The 23,456-nt window shown below is 37.6% G+C and overlaps 1 protein-coding gene across 2 annotated transcripts in view; it reads right to left on the reverse strand.

Moving 5' to 3' along the window:
* The window catches only part of PRRG1 (proline rich and Gla domain 1), a 139,200-nt gene that overhangs the window by 107,053 nt on the left and 8,691 nt on the right, over positions 1 to 23,456 (reverse strand). Inside the window, exon 1 of one of the 2 annotated variants that reach the window (XM_007493352.3) lies at positions 14,454 to 14,538. The exons of the other annotated variant lie outside the window; for it this stretch is intronic. The gene's annotated coding sequence lies outside the window, so the exon portion shown is untranslated. Of the gene's footprint in view, positions 1 to 14,453; positions 14,539 to 23,456 lie in introns of those variants that run through there. 2 annotated transcript variants of the gene reach the window in all.

Below are 23,456 nucleotides of genomic sequence, written 5' to 3' on the forward strand. Positions count from 1 at the left end.
ATTTGGAAGTTCATTATTCACATTTCTTTTACACACAGTTTCCCAAATTTTGAATAATAAAATTTTAGTTTTAATAAAAAGGGGCAGCTGATCAGCCAAGCAATTTCTGATGATACTTTCTCAAATCAACAGATCTTGAAGAGAGAACCACTTCGTTCACCTAAGTCTTCTCCATTAGACTTTTTCTTGTGGGTTCACTTTGAAATCACCACACTAGTATCAAAATCTCTTTATTTAGATGATCTTAAAGCCAGGATTATAAATGCAAGCCTTTCAATATCTGAGTAGCAGCCTGTAGAAGTTCAAAAATCACTGAGAACAATATATAACACACAAGGCAATAGCTATTTTTAACAAGGAACAAATGCTCTAAATTTTTAAATAATAAAATTTTCCAAAATTTTTCTAAATTTGTAGCAGTTATACGTTTGAGGGAGCTGGTGGATAGAGCACCAGGCCTACAGTTAGGAAGATCTGAGTTCAAAATAGGCCTCAGAAATTTAGTAGATGTGTGATCCTGGATAAGCTACTTCACCTCTGTTTGCCTTAATCAACTAGAGAAGAAAATGGCAAAACCATTCCAGGATCCCTGCCAAGAAAACCCTATGGATAGCAGTGGTCTATGGGATCAGGAGGAGTTGGACACAACTGAACCATAAAAGTTTGGGAAGGAATGCACTAGTAATTAAGGGGTTCAGAAAAATCTTCATTTGAAAAATGGTGCTTGAGTTAGACCTTAAAGGAAGAGAGAGCCTCTCTGAGATAGGTGAGGAAGAAGGATTGTCCTGGAATGTGAGATGAACAATGCAAAGGCAGAGTGATAAGAACTAGGGTGATCTATGGGAAGAACAGAGATAATTTGGCTGGCTCCCAACAAGGGGGAGCCTTGTCCAATGACACTGGAAAGATAGATTGGGGAAGGTTGTGAAAAGCCTTAAGAACTAAGCAGAGAAGATGATAGGAAGTCACCAGAGTTGAATGAAGAAAGGAATCAATGATCTGATCTGAATATAAGGAAATTACTTTGAACTCAGTGTGGATGGGCTGGAGTGGTAAGAGGCTTGAAGGAGGCCAGTTAAGAGGCTCTTGTAATAATCTAAACAAGAGATAATGAAGGTCTGAATTAAAGTGGTTGTTTTATGAGTAGAGAGAAGGGGGTCCTACATCATATTGCCTGCTGTCTTGGAGAGAGGGAAAGGAAGGGAGAGAGAGAGAAACCATGTATCACAAAAGTCTGAAAATGATTATTAAAAATTATATCTATGGGGAAGAGCCAAGATGGCAGATTAGTAGCGGTGAAAGCTAAAACAGATCTGATGGTTCTTCCCAACCAATCTTTAAAAGCTCCCCTGAACAACAGGAGTTAAAAACCAACAGCAAGACAGAGTGATGTGTATTTCCTGCTGAACACAACTTGAAAGATGGGGGGGGGGGGGGAGAAGAGAGGAGAGAGAGAGAGAGAGAGAGAGAGAGAGGGATAGAGAGGGAGGGGGGAAGGATTTTCACAAGATAAGGGGAAACTGTAAGCAAAACTATACACAGAGGAGTGCTGGCTGACCACCCTCCTCCCACTCCCCCTACTCAAAGGTTCTCTTTTTTTCCATTTAGGTGCTTTAGCCTAACCCTCTATACAAAGTTTCTTCAGATGTGTACGACTCTTTGCAGGGCTCAAATTTGTCTCCATAGTCCTCTCTAGGTTCTCTAGGTTGGTTCAAGATAAGTCTGTGGAAATGTATACCTTCTTTCACCAAGAACCCAAGAAGTATTTCTCTCATTCATATTACAAATTGTTCCATCCCTCACCCATGTCCCAGGCTTCTGGGCATTGATTATACAAAGTCCCCAGGGACTTCCAAGAGAGGGAGATGGAAGATTCTTTTATAGTCCTGTTCCAAAATTCTATTTGAATTGGTCTATTAAGAAAAATATACATTCCATAAACTGGTAATGAGGAAAGATGGCCAGAAAAATCCAAGGAGGGGGGAGTAGGAAGAAAGGATGTAGTAGGAAATTGTCATGTAATCAAGCATATTTTGTAGCTCATTTAAAAGGAATAACTGTCATTCAGTTAACTTAAGAGTTGACTCATTTTGTACTTTTCACTGACAAAGAATGATCACTCTGTTAGTCTTTTGAAAAATGAATCAACCTGACCTAAATATAAAAAGACTCACTATAAAAAAATTATAATGGAAGGAGGTACTTCACACAACTATGCTAGGAGGAGCCAGGCAAGAAATAGCAAAGAACATATAAGACAAAAGAGATGATTTTGACTAAATAAAATTTAAACGATTTTGCAGGGGAAAAAAGTCAATATAATTAAAGAAAAGTTGTGGAGAAGGAGAAAAACAATTGAAAAATTATTGAATCGCTGACATCCAAAAATCAGTTAGGCTGGTTTTGCTCTTTCTTGCTTTTTTCTCATTTATAAGGCTATTTGCTCATACGCCTTCATAAAAGACAAGTTTATTTTTTTCTATCCTACTGTTATCTTTGGCAGATATCTTTGGCTGCTTAGCACATAAGCTAACCGTATGCTGCCTAAGGTGCTTACTGGGCTCTACTGGTTTCTTTGTTACAGTAATTAATTCATATTAGTTTAAATTAATGATAAAATTATTATTATATTCGGTGACTATATCATTTCTGTTATCCATTTTCCATTTTCAATAGTCTAAGTAATTCAGTTAAATCTTCCTAATTTTATAATAAAGTATTGTTTTTTCTTGATTATTAAAAATTCTTATTTTAGCTCTGATAAATCAATGATCTGGGCACAGACAGCTAACTGAAGAATGAGTTTTAAAATTACATCAATTGTATTTTATAATACAAATGTATTTTATTAATAGAGTATGACTTGTATATTCTTACTATTATGTTAGTCATCATTATAAATATCATTGTATTCCAAATCTTCATCCATTGCTTCTTCTACATATTCTTTCCTGTTTCTCCTTCTATCCATATTGCTGCTCCTTCCATCTCCTTTCCAAGATCATCATCTCTGTCTTTGCTGATCCACACTGATGAACATAACCCCAGAGTTCTTTGCTGAGCTCTCCTTTCTGTATTCTTAGTGCTCTCATCAATTCGTCTCCTATAAGTTCAACTATTAATTTAGGAACTTCATAAATGTTTGTTGATTGATTTTTGACTCCTATTGGCACCTTAGCTATCCCAGTGGATAGAGAACTAAAGTTAGGAACACCTGAGTGTTCTGACCTCAGTCACTTACTGGCTTTCTAATCTAGGACAAGTCACTTAACTTCTGTTTGTCTCAATTCCTTCATCTGCAAAATGAAGATAATAACAACACCTGGTATTATGAGGATCAAATGAGATAAAATTTATAAAGCATTTAGCAAAGCACATGGCACAGAGTACATGCTATATAGATACTTATTATTCCCTCCCTCCGTACTCCAGTCATCATCCTCATCCCCCTCCAACTAGAAACTTAAATGCTGAGAGGAGAAATTCCAACATATCTTGACCAGAACTGGCTTCTACATCACTTTCTAGCCATGTCCACACTAATTGCTTACTCTAACTATCATTTTCACTATTCTCACTATTCAGTTCCCCTTTCTGAGCATATTTCTCCCATTCTTCTCTCATTTAAATGTAAGCTCCCTGAAAGCAGAGACTGCCTAGTTTTGTATCTGGATCCCTATCATTTAACGGTTACCTGGCACTTAGTAAGCTATCAATCTTTAGACCTAGTGTCTCATGTGAGGTACAGTCCCAAATCACCAACTGTCTATTGGACATTTCCAATATTGGCTATCTTATAGGCATTAATTCAGCATGTTCAAAACAGAATTCCTTTTCTTTTCCTTAAAACCTTTCCCTCTTCCTAAATTTCCTATTTCTACTGAGATACACTTCTATTTCCTCTATATGTGATTCTATGTCCAGGACTTCTGGGTATGGGTTAGACAAAATTCCTAGGACTATTTCTTGAAAGATCTCCAATCTACCACTTATCAAGGGACATGTAGATTCATTTTAAATCCCATTCCAAAATTCTTTCTAGCCACCCAAGTTAAGAATCTTGAAGTCATCCTAGACTCTTCTCTTTCACACCTCATAATCAGCTGACAAATCTTATCAATTCCTTCAATTCTGTCATCACCACATCTTTCACATCTGTGAGTTTCCCTCCACTGACTTAGCCATAACCCTAGTTCAGGTATCTGTCACCTTCTATACCATTTATTCATCTCTCTGCAGTCAATCTCTATCCATCATCTATTCATACACCTACCAAAGTGGTTTTCTTAAAGCACAAATGCCTCTACTCAAACTACTCCAGGGACTTCCTCTTGACTCTAAGATAAAATACAAACTCCTCTGCTTTACTTTTAATGCCTTTCACAATCTGGTTCTAGGTTAGAAGCCTGGTACATTATTCTCCTTCATATATGTAATGCTTCAATCTAACTGACTTTGCTGTTCAAACCACTATATCTCTTGTTTGTGTGCTTTTTCACAAATTAGAATGCACTTCCTCCTCAATTCCACCTCTAAGAATCCCAGCATTTCTTTTAAGCTCAGCTCAAATGCCACATCCTATTCTAGACCTATCCTGATCCTGGTTGTTGGTGCATCTTGCTTCCCTGCCATTCCATGAAAAAGTTAATTTTTAAGTTTGTAAGTATATATTTTTCTTACTTATTCACCTTCCTACCTTTCTGGTCTTCTTACTAAACTTCACAAAGGGACCTCCTTTCTGTTTCTTGGACAAGATAATTCATTCAATGGCTGTCTGACACATCTGGAATTCTCTCCTTTCTCACTTCTGCTTCCAGGCATCCTGGCATCCTTCAAATCTGAACTAAAATCTCACCTTTTAAAAGAAGGCTCTTTTTGATGCTAGTAACTAGTCTCTGTGATTACCTCCAATTTATTCTATATATATCTTCTTTGCACATAATTGCTTATATGTTTTATTTTTTTAAACCCTTACTTTTTTGATTTAGTAACAACTCTAAGACAAAAGGGTAAGGGCTAGGCAAATGAGATTAAGTGATTTGCCCAGGGTCACCCAGCTAGAAAGTATCTGATGCCACATTTTAACTCAGGTGCTCCAGACTGCAGGTATAGTGCTCTGCCCAACTAGCTGCCCCCACAGTTGCTTATGTTATCTCTCTCATTAGATTGTTAGCTCCTTGAAAGTATCCTTTCTTTGTATACCCATGGCACAAGATGAGTGCTTATTCAAGACATCTGACTTGCCTTATTTGTGTACAGATTTTTTCTCCTTCTTAGAATGTAAGTTTCTTGAGGATAAGGACTATTTTGTTTTTGTTTCTGTGCGTCATCAGTGATAGGCAAATGAACAAATTAATTAATCTCTTGCCCTTATCTCTCTTCCAGACACCCACATAGCTAACACTAGAAAAAGACTTTTAAGTTCATCTGGTCAAATCTACTCAGTTTAAAGATGGTTTGGTACAATTACTAGCCCAGCATCTAACAGACAGGTAGAGAGAGGCAGAACCAAAACTAGCAACTTGGACTCATGACTTCCAGATAAGTGTTTTGTTTTCTTTTTTTTAAATTACATGAGATTCCTTCCTATCTTCCAAGTGTTTTTTGACTATATATCTCCACTCAAATGCAAAATCATTTCTACTTTAAAATGCCCAAACTTAAAATACTTTTTAAGTAGAATCAAAATTTGCCTTCCTTTTAAAAAAATTACAAAGCTCTAAACATTAGGGTCATCTTTGATTCCTTCCCTCTTCCTGCCACCTAAAATTAATTGGTTATATTAAGGAGTTAGGGGAGGGTAGGAAGAAGAGCCTAGGTCTCCCTCTCTTAGACTAGAAATGCAGTGACCACTCACTAGTCTGACCACTCACTAGTATGATCTCTCACTAGTCTGATCTCACAACTGACTTGACATGGAATCTATGACTCGTGCTCCCAGGGGCTCACCCATACTAGTGCCAGGCTTAGTGGGAACACCTGATTGGTTTTAGCTACCGGACCCATGAGCTTCCACGTCCCTAGCTTCAGGTTCTACAGGTGTGGACCACCACACCTGACTCCAGTTAACATTTGTTGTGTCTCCATATTAAAAAAAAAAAAAAAGTCCTTGGCCCTGTTCATACAGACCTGGGAAGATAAAGCATGTAAAGATATAAATAAATACAAACGTAACCTGAGGATGGATAGAATACTATTATTGGTGGTACCTGGAAGGTCCTCCTACTTAACAAACTTGAAGGTGTGCTTAAATACATTGAACCTTTAAAGAATGAAGGCTTCTAGGAGTATATTCCAGGTACTGGGGTCAGAGTAGAACACTACTGCTACAACCACTTTCTTGTAAAGTGTCTGTCACTCTTCTTTCTAGTCATTGCAACAGCCCTGATTCAGGTCCTCATTAAGTCTTTTTTTTTTTATTTTAATATTATTTTATTTGGTCGTTTTCATACATTATTCACTGGAAACAAAGATCGTTTTCTTTTCCTCCCCTCCCCTCCCCCCCCCCCCCCCCCCCCCCCCGCCTTTCCCTCTCCCATAGCCGACGCATGATTCCACTGGTTATCACAGTGTGTTCTTGACTCGAACCCATTTCCCTGTTGTTGGAGTTTGCATTATAGTGTTCATTTAGAGTCTCTCCTCAATCTTATCTCCTCCAACCCTGTAGTCAAGCAGTTGCTTTTCAGCGGTGTTTTTACTCCCACAGTTTATCCTCTGCTTGTGGGTAGTATTTTTTTTTAGATCCCTGCAGATTGTTCAGGGATTGCATTGATACTAATGGAGAAGTCCATCACCTTCGATTGTACCACAACGTATCAGTCTCTGTGTATAATGTTTTCCTGGTTCTGCTCCTCTCGCTCTGCATTACTTCCTGGAGGTTGTTCCAGTCTCCATGGAACTTCTCCACTTTATTATTCCTTTTAGCACAATAGTATTCCATCACCAACATATACCACAATTTGTTCAGCCATTCCCCAATTGAAGGGCATCCCCTCATTTTCCAATTTTTGGCCACCACAAAGAGCGCAGCTATGAATATTTTTGTACAAGTCTTTTTGTCCATTATCTCTTTGGGGTACAAGCCCAGCAGTGCTATGGCTGGATCAAAGGGCAGACAGTCTTTTATCGCCCTTTGGACATAGTTCCAAATTGCCCTCCAGAATGGTTGGATCAGTTCACAACCCCACCAGCAATGAATTAATGTCCCCACTTTGCCACATCCCCTCCAGCATTCATTACTTTGCATAGCTGTCATGTTAGCCAATCTGCTAGGTGTGAGATGATACCTCAGAGTTGTTTTGATTTGCATCTCTCTGATTATAAGAGTTGTAGAGCACTTTTTCATGTGCTTATTAATAGTTTTGATTTCTTTGGCTGAGAATTGCCTGTTCATGTCCCTTGCCCATTTGTCAATTGGAGAATGGCTTGATTTTTTGTACAATTGATTTAGTTCTTTATAAATTTTAGTAATTAAACCTTTGACAGAGGTTTTTATGAAGATTGTTTCCCAATTTGTTGCTACCCTTCTGATTTTGGTTACATTGGTTTTGTTTGTACAAAAACTTTTTAATTTGATGTAATCCAGATTATTTATTTTGCATTTTGTAATTCTTTCTAATTCTTGCTTGGTTTTGAAGTATTTCCCTTCCCAAAGGTCTGACATGTATACTATTCTGTGTTCGCCTAATTTTCTTATAGTTTCCTTCTTTATGTTCAAGTCATTCATCCATTTTGAATTTATCTTGGTGTAGGGTGTGAGGTGTTGATCTAAGCCTAATCTTTCCCACACTGTCCTCCAATTTTCCCAACAGTTTTTATGAAATAGTGGATTTTTGTCCCAAAAGCTGGGATCTTTGGGTTTGTCATATACTGTCTTGCTGAGGTTGCTTGCCCCCAGTCTATTCCACTGATCCTCCTTTCTGTCTCTTAGCCAGTACCAAATTGTTTTGATGACCGCTGCTTTATAATATAGTCTGAGATCTGGGACTGCAAGACCCCCTTCCTTTGTATTTTTTTTCATTAATTCCCTGGATATCCTTGATCTTTTGTTCTTCCAAATGAACTTTGTTATGTTTTTTTCTAAATCAGTAAAAAAAATTTTTGGAAGTTCCATGGGTATGGCACTAAATAGATAGATGAGTTTGGGTAGGATGGTCATTTTTATTATATTGGCTCGTCCTACCCATGAGCAGTTAATGTTCTTCCAATTGTTCAAGTCTAGTTTTAGTTGTGTGGAAAGTGTTTTGTAGTTGTGTTCATATAGATCCTGTGTTTGTCTCGGGAGATAGATTCCTAAGTATTTTATTTTGTCTTGGGTAATTTTGAATGGGATTTCTCTTTCTAGTTCTTGCTGCTGATCTGTGTTGGAATTATATAGAAATGCTGATGACTTATGTGGGTTTATTTTGTATCCTGCAACTTTGCTAAAGTTGTTGATTATTTCAATTAGCTTTTTGGTTGAGTCTCTAGGATTCTTTAAGTAGACCATCATGTCATCTGCAAAGAGTGATAATTTGGTCTCCTCCTTGCCTATTTTGATGCCTTCAATTTCTTTTTCTTCTCTAATTGCTACTGCTAGTGTTTCTAATACAATGTCAAATAATAGAGGTGATAATGGGCATCCTTGTTTCACTCCTGATCTTAATGGGAATGGATTTAGTTTATCCCCATTGCAGATGATATTAGCTGATGGTTTTAGATATATACTGTTTATTATTTTTAGGAATGACCCTTCTATTCCTATGCTTTCTAGTGTTTTTAGTAGGAATGGGTGTTGTATTTTATCAAATGCTTTTTCTGCATCTATTGAGATAATCATGTGGTTCTTGTTGGTTTGCTTGTTGATGTGGTCAATTATGTGGATAGTTTTCCTAATGTTGAACCAGCCCTGCATCCCTGGTATGAATCCTACTTGATCATGGTGGATGACCCTTCTAATCACTTGCTGGAGTCTTTTTGCTAGTATCCTATTTAAGATTTTTGCATCTATATTCATTAGGGAGATTGGCCTATAGTTTTCTTTCTCTGTTTTTGGCCTGCCTGGCTTTGGAATTAGTACCATGCTTGTGTCATAAAAGGAGTTTGGTAGGACTCCCTCTTTGCTTATTATGTCAAATAGTTTGTATAGTATTGGGGTTAACTGTTCTCTGAATGTTTGATAGAATTCACTGGTGAATCCATCAGGCCCTGGGGATTTTTTCTTAGGCAGTTCTTTGATGGCTTGATGGATTTCAATTTCTGATATGGGATTATTTAAGAAAACTATTTCTTCTTCTGTTAGTCTAGGCAATTTATATTTTTGTAAATATTCATCCATATCACCTAGGTTGGTATATTTATTGCCATATAGTTGGGCAAAGTAGTTTTTAATGATTGCCTTAATTTCCTCTTCATTGGAGGTGAGATCCCCCTTTTCATCCTTGATGCTATTAATTTGCCTTTCTTCTTTCCTTTTTTTAATTAAATTAACCAGTACTTTGTCTATTTTGTCTGTTTTTTCAAAGTACCAGATTCTAGTCTTGTTTATTAGCTCAATAGTTCTGTCACTTTCTATTTTATTAATTTCTCCCTTAATTTTTAGGATCTCTAGTATGGTTTTCTTCTGGGGGTTTTTAATTTGTTCATTCTCAAGTTTTTTTATTTGCATTTCCAATTCCTTGGTCTCTGTCCTCCCTAATTTGTTAATATATGCACTCAGGGATATGAATTTTCCTCTAAGTACTGCCTTGGCTGCATCCCATAAGGTTTGAAAGGATGTTTCGCCGTTGTCATTTTCTTCAACGAAATTGTTAATTGTTTCTATGATTTCTTCTCTAACTATCCGATTTTGGAGTATCATGTTATTTAATTTCCAATTAATTTTTGATTTGGGTCTCCATGTACCCTTGCCGATCAATATTTTAATTGCCTTGTGATCTGAAAAGGCTGCAGTTAATATTTCTGCTTTTCTGCATTTAAGTGCCATGTTTCTATGACCTAGTGTATGATCTATTTTTGTGAATGTGCCATGTGGTGCTGAAAAGAAGGTGTATTCTTTTTTGTCCCTATTTATTTTTCTCCATATGTCTATTAATTCTAATTTTTCTAAGATTTCATTCACCTCTTTTACCTCTTTCTTATTTATTTTTTGATTTGATTTATCTAAATTTGATAGTGGTTGGTTCAAGTCTCCCACTAATATGGTTTTACTGTCTATTTCCTCCTTCAATTCTCCTAGTTTCTCTATTAAAAATTTGGATGCTATACCATTTGGTGCATACATGTTGATTAGTGATATTTCCTCATTGTCTATACTTCCTTTTAGCAGAATATATTTACCTTCCCTGTCCCTTTTGATCAGGTCTATTTGTACTTTGGCTTTGTCAGATATCATGATTGCAACTCCTGCCTTCTTTCTATCGGTTGAGGCCCAAAAGGTCTTACTCCAACCTTTAATTCTAACCTTGTGAGTGTCAACCCGTCTCATATGTGTTTCTTGAAGACAACATATGGTAGGGTTTTGGGTTCTAATCCAATCTGCTATTTGTCTGGGTTTTATGGGTGAGTTCATCCCATTCACGTTCAAAGTTATGATTGTTATTTGTGGATTCGCTGGCATTTTGATATCTTCCCCTAGTTCTGACCTTTCTTCTTTAGCTTTCTCCTTTTGAACCAGTGATTTACTTTAGGTCAGTCCCCCTAGTCCCCTCCCTTGAGATGCTTCCCTTTCTAGCCCCTCCCTTTTTATGCTCCCTTCCCCTCCCCCCTCTCCTTCCCTCCCTTTTTGTACTCCCTCCCCCTTCCCCCTCCTTAATTTTCCTTTCTTTCTTGCCCTAATGGATAAGATAGAATTCAGGATCCCACTGGATCTAGATGTTCTTCCCTCTCAGATTTGATTTCACTGAGAGTAAGGTTTAAGTAATTCCACTTCACGCTCTCTTCCTCTCCTTCTCATATGAGAGTTCTTCCCCTCCCCTTCCCATGTGTATCTTTATATGGGAAAGTTTATTCTATTGATTCCCCCCCTATTTCTTGAAGTTAATCTTAGTATTATCACGGTTCCCCCCTCCCTTTTCCTTTTTTTGCCCCAACTTTCCCCAAATCTTCTTAATTCCCCGATCTTTCCCTATGCATGTTTCTTCTAACTACTCTTATGATGATACAATTTATGAGAGTTACACACAACATTTTCCCCACATATTAATATATATAATTTGATGTAAATGTAGTCCTTATAGAAGAGAGTTTGACTTAAAGAGAAAGATAAGATTTATCTCCTTTTCCCTTTCTTTCATATTTACCTTTTCATGTTTCTCTTGCTTTCTGTGCTTGGGTATCGAACTTTCCACAGAGCTCTGGTCTTTTCTTAGCAAATGCTTGGAAATCTTCTATTTTGTTGAATGCCCATACTTTCCCCTGGAAGTATATAGTCAGTTTTGCTGGGTAGTTGATTCTTGGTTGGAGACCCAGCTCTCTTGCCTTTCTAAATATCGTGTTCCATGCTTTGCGGTCTCTTAGTGTATTAGCCGCTAAGTCGTGTGTGATCCTTATGGGAGCCCCCTTATATCTGAAGCTCTTCTTCTTGGCTTCTTGTAGGATTTTCTCCTTTACTTGGAAGCTCTTGAATTTGGCAATCACATTCCTAGGCGTTGTCTTTTGGGGATTTAGTATAGAAGGTGTTCTATGAATCCTTTCTATTTCTATTTTGCCCCCTTGCTCCAGAACGTGGGGGCAATTTTCTTTTATAATCTCCTGTAGAATAATATCCAATTTGTTGTTTACCTCTGGTTTTTCTGGGAGACCGATGATACGGAGATTTTCTCGTCTTCCTCTGTTCTCCAGGTCCGTGACCTTCTCAGTGAGATATTTTATGTTTTCTTCCAATTCATTAATTACTTGGGTTTGCTTTATTGATTCTTGCTGTTTTATCATCTCACTTTCTTCGAGTTGCTTAATTCTGGTCATTAGGGACTGGTTTTGCTTTTCAGCCTTGTCTGCCCTTCTAGTGGATGCTTCGAGTTCTTTTTCCAATTGAGCAGACTTATCTGTCAGACAGCTGATCTCTTTCTCCCATTTTTCTTTCCAGAAGGTTTCCATCTTTTGGATAAGTTCCAGTTTGAGATCTTCCAGAGCTTGTTGATAGTTTCCATTTTGGGAGGCGTGTTCTGAATTTTTTTGGATTTCCTCCTCATTCTCCTCTTTTCCTTGGGTACTTCCACCATAAAAGTTTTCAATAGTCACTTTTTTCCCTTTCTTCCTGGAGGCTTGATTTTGGGCCATGTGAGCCATCCCTTTGGTGGTTTTATTTCCCTTTCCTTTTTGGTCTGGGGTCTGGGTTATAAGAGCGGTTTTTCTGTGAATTTAGGTTGCTTCAGACTAGTTCTTCCCAGCCTCCGAGCCCAGGTATTCAGCTCCGCCCAGATAATCAGCGCGCGTTGTTCAGCGCAGCCCGCCCCAAGTCCAGTTCCGCTGGATTCTCCAGTGAAAGCGCCCTGAGACGTTTTTTCCTGGCAGTCCCCAGATCCCAAGGACCCTGGAGTGCCCCCCCAGACAGAGACGCTCCCCACTCACTCGCTGTCCCGGTGAGCGCTCAGGTAGCTCACTCTGGTTTAGTGGGGGAGGTGGGGTGGGGGAAGGGCGGCTCAGTTCACTTTTCTGTGCAAGCTTTTCCTTCTTATTTTAGTGTGGAAATGTTCAAGCCCCACGTACCTTTGCCTCTGTGGGGTACTGGGGAGTCCTTCTGTTCCTCCAAAGGTGATTTTATGCTCCTTTGATGTAGTCTATTTTGTTCGGTGCCGGGGAGAGGAAGTGTGTGGAGTCTAGATTGCAGCCATGATTACCCGGAAGTCCCTCATTAAGTCTTAATCTGCTTATAATAACCTCTTAAATGGTCTCCCCAATTCCAGTTTCTTATAGCCATCCTATACTTTATATAGGGTAGCTAGAGAGGGCAGTGGATGGAGTACCAGGGCTGGAGTCAGGAAGGCTTTAAATTCAGCTCTGGACTCAGACATATAATAGCTGTGTCACCCTGGGCAAATCACTAAACCCTGTTTACCTCAGTTTCCTCATCTATAAAATGAGCTAGAGAAGGCAATGGCAAACACTTTAACATCTTTCCTAAGAAAACCCCAAATGAGGTCAGGAAAAATCAAAGACAATTGAATGCCTGAACAATATATATACATACATATATATATATATATATATATATATATATATATTTCATATATGTATATTGTGTGTATATATGAATATACATATATACCCATATATAAAATATATGTCATAAATATCCCATAAGCCATTAACATGGAACCTTTCCTACAACATAAATTTAATAGCACCGTCACTCAAAAAAGTGACTCTAGAATAAAATCCAAACTCCTTTGTCTTACTTCAGAGCTTTCTGGTATTTGGATCCAGTAAACACACAGTACCCTCTTCATTTGTCTCAAACAAACTATAGAATAACAATTCTCTGTAGAAGTTCTTAATTTGTGGTTCACAGAGCCTTCAGGAGGTCTATGAATATGGACGGGGGGGGGGGGGGGGGGGGGGGAAGAGACACGTATTTTTATTTTCATAAACTTTTAAGGGAAATTTTGCAAAATTATTCAATTATTTTAAAAACATTATTCTGAGACAGACTTCACCAGACTGCTAAAGAGTTCCATCAGATAAAAAAGAGTTAAGAATTCCTGCTCTACAGCTTCCTGTGAAAATGCCCTGCCCTTCCCTCCTTTTCCTCCCATTCTGCCAGTCCAATTCCTAAGCCTTGCTCACAAAGCACTATTTAATACTACCTCCTCCTAGATCCTTTGTTCTATCTTACTCTCTTTACTTCCACAGGCTTTTTTACTGCTCTTCTGTTCACTTCCACATTCTAGGAGAATGATTAATATTTTTTATATATACCCACATATATGTATGTATGTATGTATTTCTGCCCACCCTTTCTGAATAAACAAGAAGTTCCACAGAGACAAAAGTAGTGCCTGCCTACAAATGTCTGTTGGACAGTAGCTATGGCCAGTTGGCCCCTCAATCTCAAGTGATTAAAAAGTGAACTCATCTTTTCCTCCAAAGTTCCCTATTTCGGAGCAGTCACCCTACTCTGCAACCCTGGAGTAATCCTCTCACTCCTCATATCTAATTAGCCGGATCCCGTCAATTCTGCCTTCACACTAAGTCTGATATCCATGCTCTGCTTTCTCTTTACACACAACCCTCCTAGTCTGCCTCACCTATCACTGAGACTATTATAAATGCCTCCTAATTTGTCTTTTCCTGCCTCAAATCTCTCCTCACATTGCTGTTTGCCCTGCATGCAATGTATGCTCCAGCAAAACCGCACTACTTGCTGGCTCCCATTCACTATAATTTGCCTTTCTTCCCCACCCCACCCCCTCCCACATGGCTTTTGCCTACATTCAACTTAATTCCAGCTCAGGATTCAGAGAAGACCAACATACCTTCCCACAGTAGTCATGGGCTCTACGGGTTACAGCCAAGCTGAACAGCAGCCAGAAGAAAGTCTAATTCTCATTTAAATTCCACCCCCACCTTCACATGCCACACCCTTTAAAGATCTAATAATAGGCTCTTTCACAAGCTCATTATCATTGTTTGAATAGGCTTGACAATAATGACATAGGTTATTACCAAGCCAAGATGAGGGATCTAAGCAACTTCAGGGATAAAATCTGCTCTATTAAGCGGTTTCTAGAGCTCCCTAAGCACTAGGGCAAATTATCCTATTTTACATCTCATTTTCCTGGAAGACAATGTACCTCGCATTTTGCACTAAGGCACATAGTAATGATGCAATTTGCTTAAAGCACAAAATGCAAACTATATAATTACTATGGCTCATATTTAGAAGTACTTGGGTTTCTGTGGGCATGTGTCTATTTTAGACTCCAGACTATTAAGCAGGTAATTACTATCAATACATTAATATGAGCAGCTCTACCAAAGCAGGATCATCAACAGGACTGGAATCCAGGGCTTCGAACTCCATTGTTGGTACTTTTCCCATTCTACCATGCTTCCTCCTGTAAAAATGAAGATTTGAACCCCAGACTTCAATCCCCAAATGTCCTTGGTACTTCCCAGAATTCCCTATAATCTCACCTGAGTCCCCACCTGGGCAAGAACACAATTTGTACTTAAACTAGCTGCAGCACCTACTTCCGGTTCTCGCTTCCTCTACTCAGAGATTGCAACATGTTGTAAGTAGGCTGTGAATGGGCTAATTGTGCCCTAGGCAAATGGCTTATTATTTTGTATCCTTGATTTCTAATGATCGTTAATAAACCTCATAAAATATAATACTTTTAGTAGAGAAACTAAAAATTTAACTTTTACACTCCCCTGGATAAACGTGAAGGAATCCTGTAAGGCTCAGAGTGGTCAAGTGATCTACCAATGATCACAAACCCAAGAAGCTTCATAGGGCAGGAGATGAACTCTGGTTTCTGCAGTTTCAAACATCAGTCAGTTGATACACATTTATGAAGTGCCAGGCATTGGTTTGTATGTTCTCTGCACTAAGAAAGTCCCTGCTCTCAGAGTTCATATTCTCACAGAGAAGAGAGGATGCAAACAGTAGGGACAAACAAGAAATATACAAAATAAACTGGACAGATCCACAGGAGAAGCTTCCTGCAGCAGGCAGATTTTAGCTGAATTCCAAGGGAAGCCAGGAGGCAAAGATGAAGGAGAACATTCCTGGCACTAGGAAGAGATGGAATGTCTAATGCAAGGAGCAGCAAAGAAGCCTGTGTCACTGAAGAGCATAACAAATGCCTGTTAAGAAATAAGTTAAGAAATAAGAAGACTAGCAAGTGGGGGAAGGAAGTCTTGGAGAGAGGTTACAAAGGAAAGAAGGGCTTCGAATGCCAAACGGATCATTGTATATTTGATCCTATAAGTGATAAAGAGCCACTGAAGCAGAGGAGAGGTAATGTAGTCAGAACTGAACTTTAGAAAAATCTGTCAAAATGACAGCTGAGGTGAAGATGGATTGGAGCAGAAAAGACTTGAAGGAGGAGAGACCAACCAGGAGGCTAATTAATACAATAGTCCTGATATGAAGTGATGACAGCCTTACACTAGTGTAGTTGCAAGTGTCATAGGACAAATAGGAACATATTCGAGGAAGTTTATTAAGTTAAAATTAACAGTTCTTGGCCACAGATTGGATACATGGGGAATGAACACGAGGAGTCATTCTATCCTTCAGGCTCAAGCTACCCAAGTGGATAATTTATTTAAATAAAATTTTCTAAATAGGAAAAAAAATAATTACCACCATCATCATATATACTTTCAGCCACATAAATAACCAAATACATAGATATATAACATGTGCTCTTCAGTTATTTTCAGTTGAGTCTGACTCTGACTCCTTTGGGGTTTTCTTGGCAAGATAATGGAGTGGTTTGCTATTTTCTTCTCCAGCTTATTTTACAGATGAGAAACTGAGGCAAACAGGGTTAAGTGACTTGCCCATGGTCACATAGCTAATTTGAGGCTGGATTTGTAATTCATGAAGATGAGTCTTCCAGATTCCAATTCCAGTGAATATAATAAATATAGATGTATATATACACATACATTTTCAATTTTGTTGTCCTCAACAATGAACCTTAAAAATCTTTGGAATGGGTTTAGTTAGACAGGGGTCCCTAAAAACACAAAAATAGACCTCAAAAAACACAGTTTCTCTGGGCTTGGAATCAAATCATATAATTTTAATCAAAATCAAATAGTTTTGTTAAGTGTCATGTAGATAACAAAAACAATTACCTGTCTAAAAAGGAGAGCAAACTTCCTGCTTCTAATTCCAGAAAACACTGTCACTCTACTAAAGGGTAGTTCTCAGTTTTTCCACCCCCATTAAGTTATTGCTTCATTTAAGGCTCTTCCAAAAGAGGAGAAAACATTTGCAATAAACTACTAAAAATATGCAGTGCATGAGGAAACAGTAAAGAAAATAAATGGGCCATTCTGGAAACTAAGTACAACAACACTGTTTTATAACACTTTCTCTCCACTAAAGCAGAATTCTATGTAAGGCAAATCTGCCCCAGAGTCCATCTAAGGCCCATTATAGAGGTACTAAAGAAATTCATTAACTTGGTAGTCTCAGGTTCCAAGGATATCATTATATTGAATCTTACAATATAGCTGAATCTAACCCAGCTCCAAAGGAGTCTTAATGAGGAAAGGAATTCTAACACATTAGAAATATAACAGACTCCAGAGTTGTTTAAATCATTCAGTAATATGTCATGTGCAAGCATCATTAAACTTGAAAAATCCATCCTAATTAGAGTTAACAGCATAATAGAGAAAGTTCCATGCAAGTGTAAAAGGTTTAAAAACCAACGAACCTATCCTTCTCTTCCCCCCCTTCCCTTGTCAGATTATTCCATAGAAATTAAAGGTATATCAAATGTCATTTCTAGGGCAAGGTTAGTTTAAAATCTAAGAAATGAACTCCACCCCCTCAAAAAAAAAATACAAATGAGGATATACCAATTACCACTACATTTAATCTGCCTCAAATGTAAATTAGTATTTAAATCATTTGAATTTTCAAGATTTATTAGAATTTAAATCCACAGTAATTCCTATAGCAATTATCTAACACATTCACACAGATTTTGGTCAAAATTTAATATTTATATAGCATTAGGTGTAATAAAAACATTTACTCATGATATAAATATTTATTGGATGTCTCTCATACAAGCTACAATATATTATAGCATGAACCTGCTAGTAGCTTTTGCCACAAGAACCCAAAGCATTCCCATAAACATTTTAAATATTGACATTTAAAAATTGAAAAATAATACTTATGTGATTTTGTATATTAATCTGTTAGTATATTAGGACATTAATAGTGTTAGTATGGTGAGAACATAGAAGAATGTCAGATTGTCTTCTGTAGTTTTTATGCAAATACAAAGGGAAAACTAATAGAGGCTTGGTGTTAGGAGATACTAGTTAAAATGTGCCTCAGTTCCCCCATCTGTAAGATAGGACTAATATACTGTCTACCACTCAGTGTATTTGTAAGGTAAACATTTTGCTAACTATAAAGGGATAGGAATAGATACTAGACCTGGGGTTTCAAGTGCTAAGAAGATCCAACAGCATAATGGTGCAATTGACCAATAAGGGTCCAAACTTTAGAGCATGTGCAATATCCAGATGGATGGTTAATAGGCCCGTTTCTCAAAATTCATAGTGAACACTACATCTCTCATCTCTCTGAAGTAAGAGCAGGTCTTGTTTCACTTTTTCCCATCTATTTCATGAGCCCAAATTTAATGCAACTAAAAAAGGCCAGGAGAAATGGAGACTGTCTTTTCTGGTGACAAGAAAGTGAAGAACTGGTGTGATCTTTAGGTAAAGCAGGGAGCTTAGGCTGCTTCTCCCCCTGAATGCCTTTTGTTCTTTCTTCGGTCTCTATTGCATTTATTCCTTCCTGCTCTTAGGTGCATATCAGAGACAGAATTGGTCTGTTCTGATGTTGAGTTTCTAAAGGACAGAAAATTTAACAAAGTTCCCCTCAGTCACAAAAGCCACTAGCAGCAAGAGCCAACACTAGAGAGAAACCAGTCCATCTACACCGAATGCTGACCAGCAGTCAAGGGAGCAATTCATCCATTGGTTATGAGATAACATTTATAAAGTGCTTTGTAAACTTTAAAAGCCTATATAAATGCTACCCAACTACTTTCCACACAAATCGTCAAATCTAAACAAATTGAAAAACATTAAATGCTCAATAGGTAGGTCTAGCCAATATAATAAAAATAACAATTCCACCTAAATTTAATTTACCTCTTCAGTGCCATACCATTCAAACCACCCAAAAAGTATTTCATAGAACAAGAAAAAGTAATAACAAAATTTACCTGGAAGAACAAAAGGCCTAGAATAATATCAAGGGAATGAATCAAACAAAATATGAAGGTGGCTTAGCTGTACCAAACTTAAACTATATTATAAAGCATAAACCATCAAAACAATCTGGTACTGGCTAAAAAATAGAATAGTGAATCAATGGAATAGACTAGGTGCTCAGCATGTAGTTGTAAATGGCTATAGTGATCTAGTGTTTGACAAACACAAAGATCTAAGCTTTTGGAAGAAGAATTTCCAATTGTACAAAAACTACTGAGAAAACTGGAAAAGAGTGTGGTAGAAACTAGGCATAGACCAACACCTCACACCAAATGTCAAATCAAAATGGATACATTATTTAGAAATAAAGGGTAATACCATGAACAAATTAAAAGAGCACAAAATACTTTTATCTATCAGACCCTATGGATAAAGGAAAAAAAGTATGGCATTCCAAATAAGACATAGAGGACATTACAAGATGCAAAATAGATAACTTTGACTATTTTAAACTAAAATAATTTTGCACAAACAAAACTAATGCAACCAAGATTAGAAGATAAACAAAACTTTTATAGCAAGTATCTCTGACAAAGGCCTCATTTCTCACATATACAGACAATCAAATCAATTTATAAGAATATGAGACATTCCCCAATTGACAAATGGTCAAAGGATATGAATAGGCAGTTCTCAGATGATTAAATTAAAACTATCTTTCATCATATGAAAAAATACTCCAAATCACTATTAATTAAAGAATTGCAAATTAAAACAACTCAGAGGTACCACCTCATAACTATTAGACTGGCTAATATGACCAAAAAAAAGAAAATGATAAATGTTGGAGAGGATGTGGGAAAACTGAGACACTAATACACTGCTGGTGAAGCTATGCACTGATACAACCATTGGGGAGAGCAATTTGGAATTATGCCCAAAAGGTCCTTAATGCCTTTGATCCAGCAATATCACTAAGTCATTATCCAAAGAAGATGTAAGATAGGGGGAAAGGTCCTACATATACCAAAATATTTTTGGTGGCTCTTTTTGTAGTAGCAAAGATTTGGAAACTAAGGGATGCCATCAATTGGGAAATGGCTGAACAAGTCATAGTATAGGATTATAATAGAATACTATTGTGCCATAAGAAATGACAAGCAGTATAATTTCAGAAAATATCTGGACTTACACAAAGTGAAGTGAGCAGAACTAGGAGAATGTTGTACACAGTAACAACAATAATGTATGATGACCAACTGTGAATGACTGGACTATTACCAGCAATGCCAGGATCCAGGACAACTCCAAGAGACTCAGAAGAAAAAGGACTATCCATAGCCATAGAAGGAACTGATGAAATCTGAATGCAGATTGAAGCATGTAGTGAAAGGGATTTTTTTTTTTTAAATCTTAACTTAATCAAGTACTTTGAATTCTCCACCCTTTTAACTTAATCAGTCAGGAACTTGTGAATCCTTTTGATAAGGGTTCACACCTTCAGAGGACAGGAGGTGGATTCCACAGACACTGACCCTTGGGCAGTACTGGCAAATTGAGAGACTTTTATTGGTTCCTGAGATGTGATACACCAGCCCACAGTGAAAGGAAGAAGGAACCAGAAAGAAAGGAAGTGATGTGGAGAAAATTGCTTATAAAAGCCAGTCAAGAGCATTCTGGGGGACTTCTGCTTCTTCTGTGCTGATGGCTCTTGCTAAGGGAGGACCTCTGCATTGTTGTCTGTGTTGAAGGATTTTCTGCATTGGAGCACTTCTGCTTTGGAGGCTGAGACTCTCCTGCTCATCTGGCTGGAGAATGTAATTTTGTCAGGGAGGGAGCTAGATTTTTTTGGGAACAAACTCAGAGTGGTCTCTACCCTGCTGTAATAAAGCTACTAAAGGCTGCTAACAGCCTCATGACTTAAGAGTTAATTTTACAAATGGCAACCACAATATTTTTTTTAATTTTTGTACTTGTCAAACCCATTTTTATTACAATGCCATTCTTCACTTTATTTCTTTCATGAATTTTTCTCTAGTATAAGTGATTAGTGTCTTCTTTCACAACATGATGATCATGAAAAATTGTGCTATATGATAGTATATGCACAGTCTATATCATAATGCCTGCCATCTCAGGGAGGAGAAAAGAGTAAAAGGGAGAAGAGAATATGCGTCACAAAGTGTCAGAAAACAATTGTTAAAATTGTACTGGCATGTAAAATGGAAAAAATATAAATGTTTTAAAGTTAAAAAAAAGTTTTGACTGGAAAGTCTTTTGTTCTTTGGTGCTTGTTATAATTTCTCAATAAATATATCCCCTTTGTAAAAGTTAATTGCTGAGGAAAATTAATTTTAATGTGTATCATTTGATTTTTAATAGTATTCTGTAACATTTCTTTTTATATTTAAATCCCCCCTCATCCCATATAACCCTTCCCAAATCCTGGCCTTTTTCCTGCTTATCCTATAAGCAAAAAATAACTTTGGACTAGTCTAGGCTACCAGAAATGACTGGGATACCACTGTCTCCCTCATTAAGATTGGGGAGACTTGGTTTATGAAAGTGAAACCTGACCAGAGTATTCCCAGCCAGATCAAGAGGGAGCTGCTAAAATCTCATGAAATCTCACTTTCTTAGCTGACCTTCCCACCCACTTTAATCATGTAGTAATCCCTAGGGGCTAAGAGCTTTTATGAAATCTCCTCATTAAGTATCCTCCAATTTGACCTGGTTTTTTGTTTTGTTTTGTTTTGTTTTTTCTTCTGTCTAGGGGAAGACCTAATAATGTCAGAAAGACAGCAGAAACATTTAAGATAAAAACCCTGGACTCTGCATCTTTGCATTGGGGGTGAGGGTTAGGGGAAAAGAAAGAGGGAAGGAGGGAGGGGGAGAGAAAGAGAGAGAGCACTGACCATCAATTTACTGATTATTGCTCGACTATTTAATAAATTAATTTTTCAAACCTGGAATCCCATCTCTTGGAATTTTATTAGTCACATTGCTATTAAATGGCTAATTGATACTTGAGAGATGTGAATCGGTGCTTTTATAATGGAGGAAGACATTGAAGATTCAAAAGCAACAGTAGTAGAAAAAACTTCAGACCCTCAAGGTTATCCCTGGGACCTTGAGGGGAGCCAGTTGCCATCTGATGAGAACTCAACTTGCCAACAGAAAGTTATGAGAATAAGATCAGAGACTATGTTCAACATAAGGAGATCCCAGAAAAGAAAGTTCCCTCCATTAATACACCTTAGCACTTTCTCTGAAGCTAATAATCTTCTGGGGTTGACAAGGCCTTGAGAAGCTAAGTGATTTATCCTATATATATATAACCAGTATATATCAGGAGCAGAAACTTAACACAGGTCTTCTAGGCTTTGAGACTGGCTCATTCCACAAGCCACAATAAATCTCATCCTAAAATGAAAATTAAAAAAAAACATAAAGAAATAAAGAAAAAAGAACTGCCTAAAAGGACTAATATGGATGCACAGGAAACTAATCCATGAACTTGAATTTTTAAAAAGAGAAGTTCTGAATGAACTAATCTGATTACAAAACCACTGTCAATGATCTTTAAAAAATTTGAAGAGAAGTGGTCTAGGTTGAGAAGAGTACAAACATCCTAATTTTCAAAGGGGAAGGAGATTATAGTCTACAAACATGAACCTCTTCCCCATTACAACCCACGTTCCACATAGCTGTTTAAATGATCTTCCTGGAGGCAGCTAGGAGACTCCTTGTGATTTGAGAACCAGATCTAATGATAGGAAGTCCTAGGATCAAATCTGATCTCAGATACTTCCTAACTGTGTGACCCTGGGCAAGCCACTTAACCTCCATTGCCTAGCCATTATTGCTCTTCTGCCTTGGAACCAATATACAATATTGATTCTAAGATGCTTCGAAGGTAAGGGTTTTTTAAAAAATAAATGATCTTCCTAAAACTCAGGTTTACCAATCCACTATTTGATGAACTCCAACATCTCTGATGCCTCCAGGATGAAACATTAAATCTTCTCTTTGGTATTCAAATCTTTTATCACCTGCTCCCCCACACACACACACATTTCTAGTCTCTGTACTCCTTCCTTACCCCAAAAGTACTCTTTGACTTAGTGACACAAAACACTGAATTTTCACTGGCTGTCTCCCAAGCCTAGAACTCTCCACTTACCTCTTCTGGAATAAACTCTCTACCCAGGTTTGCCTGGTTTCTTTCAAGTCTCAACTGAAGTCCATCCTTCTTTAAGAAGCCTCAGTTCTCCTTAGTCTTAGTAACCTTTCCTCTCAGATCATCACCACTCTATTCAGCATATATCTTGTTTATAGTGTTGTTTGCTTGAAATCCTCCCCAGTAGAATGTGAACTCCTGGTGGCAGGGACTGTCTTTATTTCCCAATGCTTAGCATAGTGTCTGGCATTCAGGTGCTTAATAAATGTTTACTCACTGGTTGCAAACTATAGTCTGTAGGGTAATAATTATATTGTTGGACAACCTTATTTGTTGATATTATTTGAACCTGGCTTGATAGAGCTACAAATTG

This window comes from Monodelphis domestica, chromosome 4, assembly GCF_027887165.1.
Source record: "Monodelphis domestica isolate mMonDom1 chromosome 4, mMonDom1.pri, whole genome shotgun sequence".
NCBI classification, from domain to species: domain Eukaryota; kingdom Metazoa; phylum Chordata; class Mammalia; order Didelphimorphia; family Didelphidae; genus Monodelphis; species Monodelphis domestica.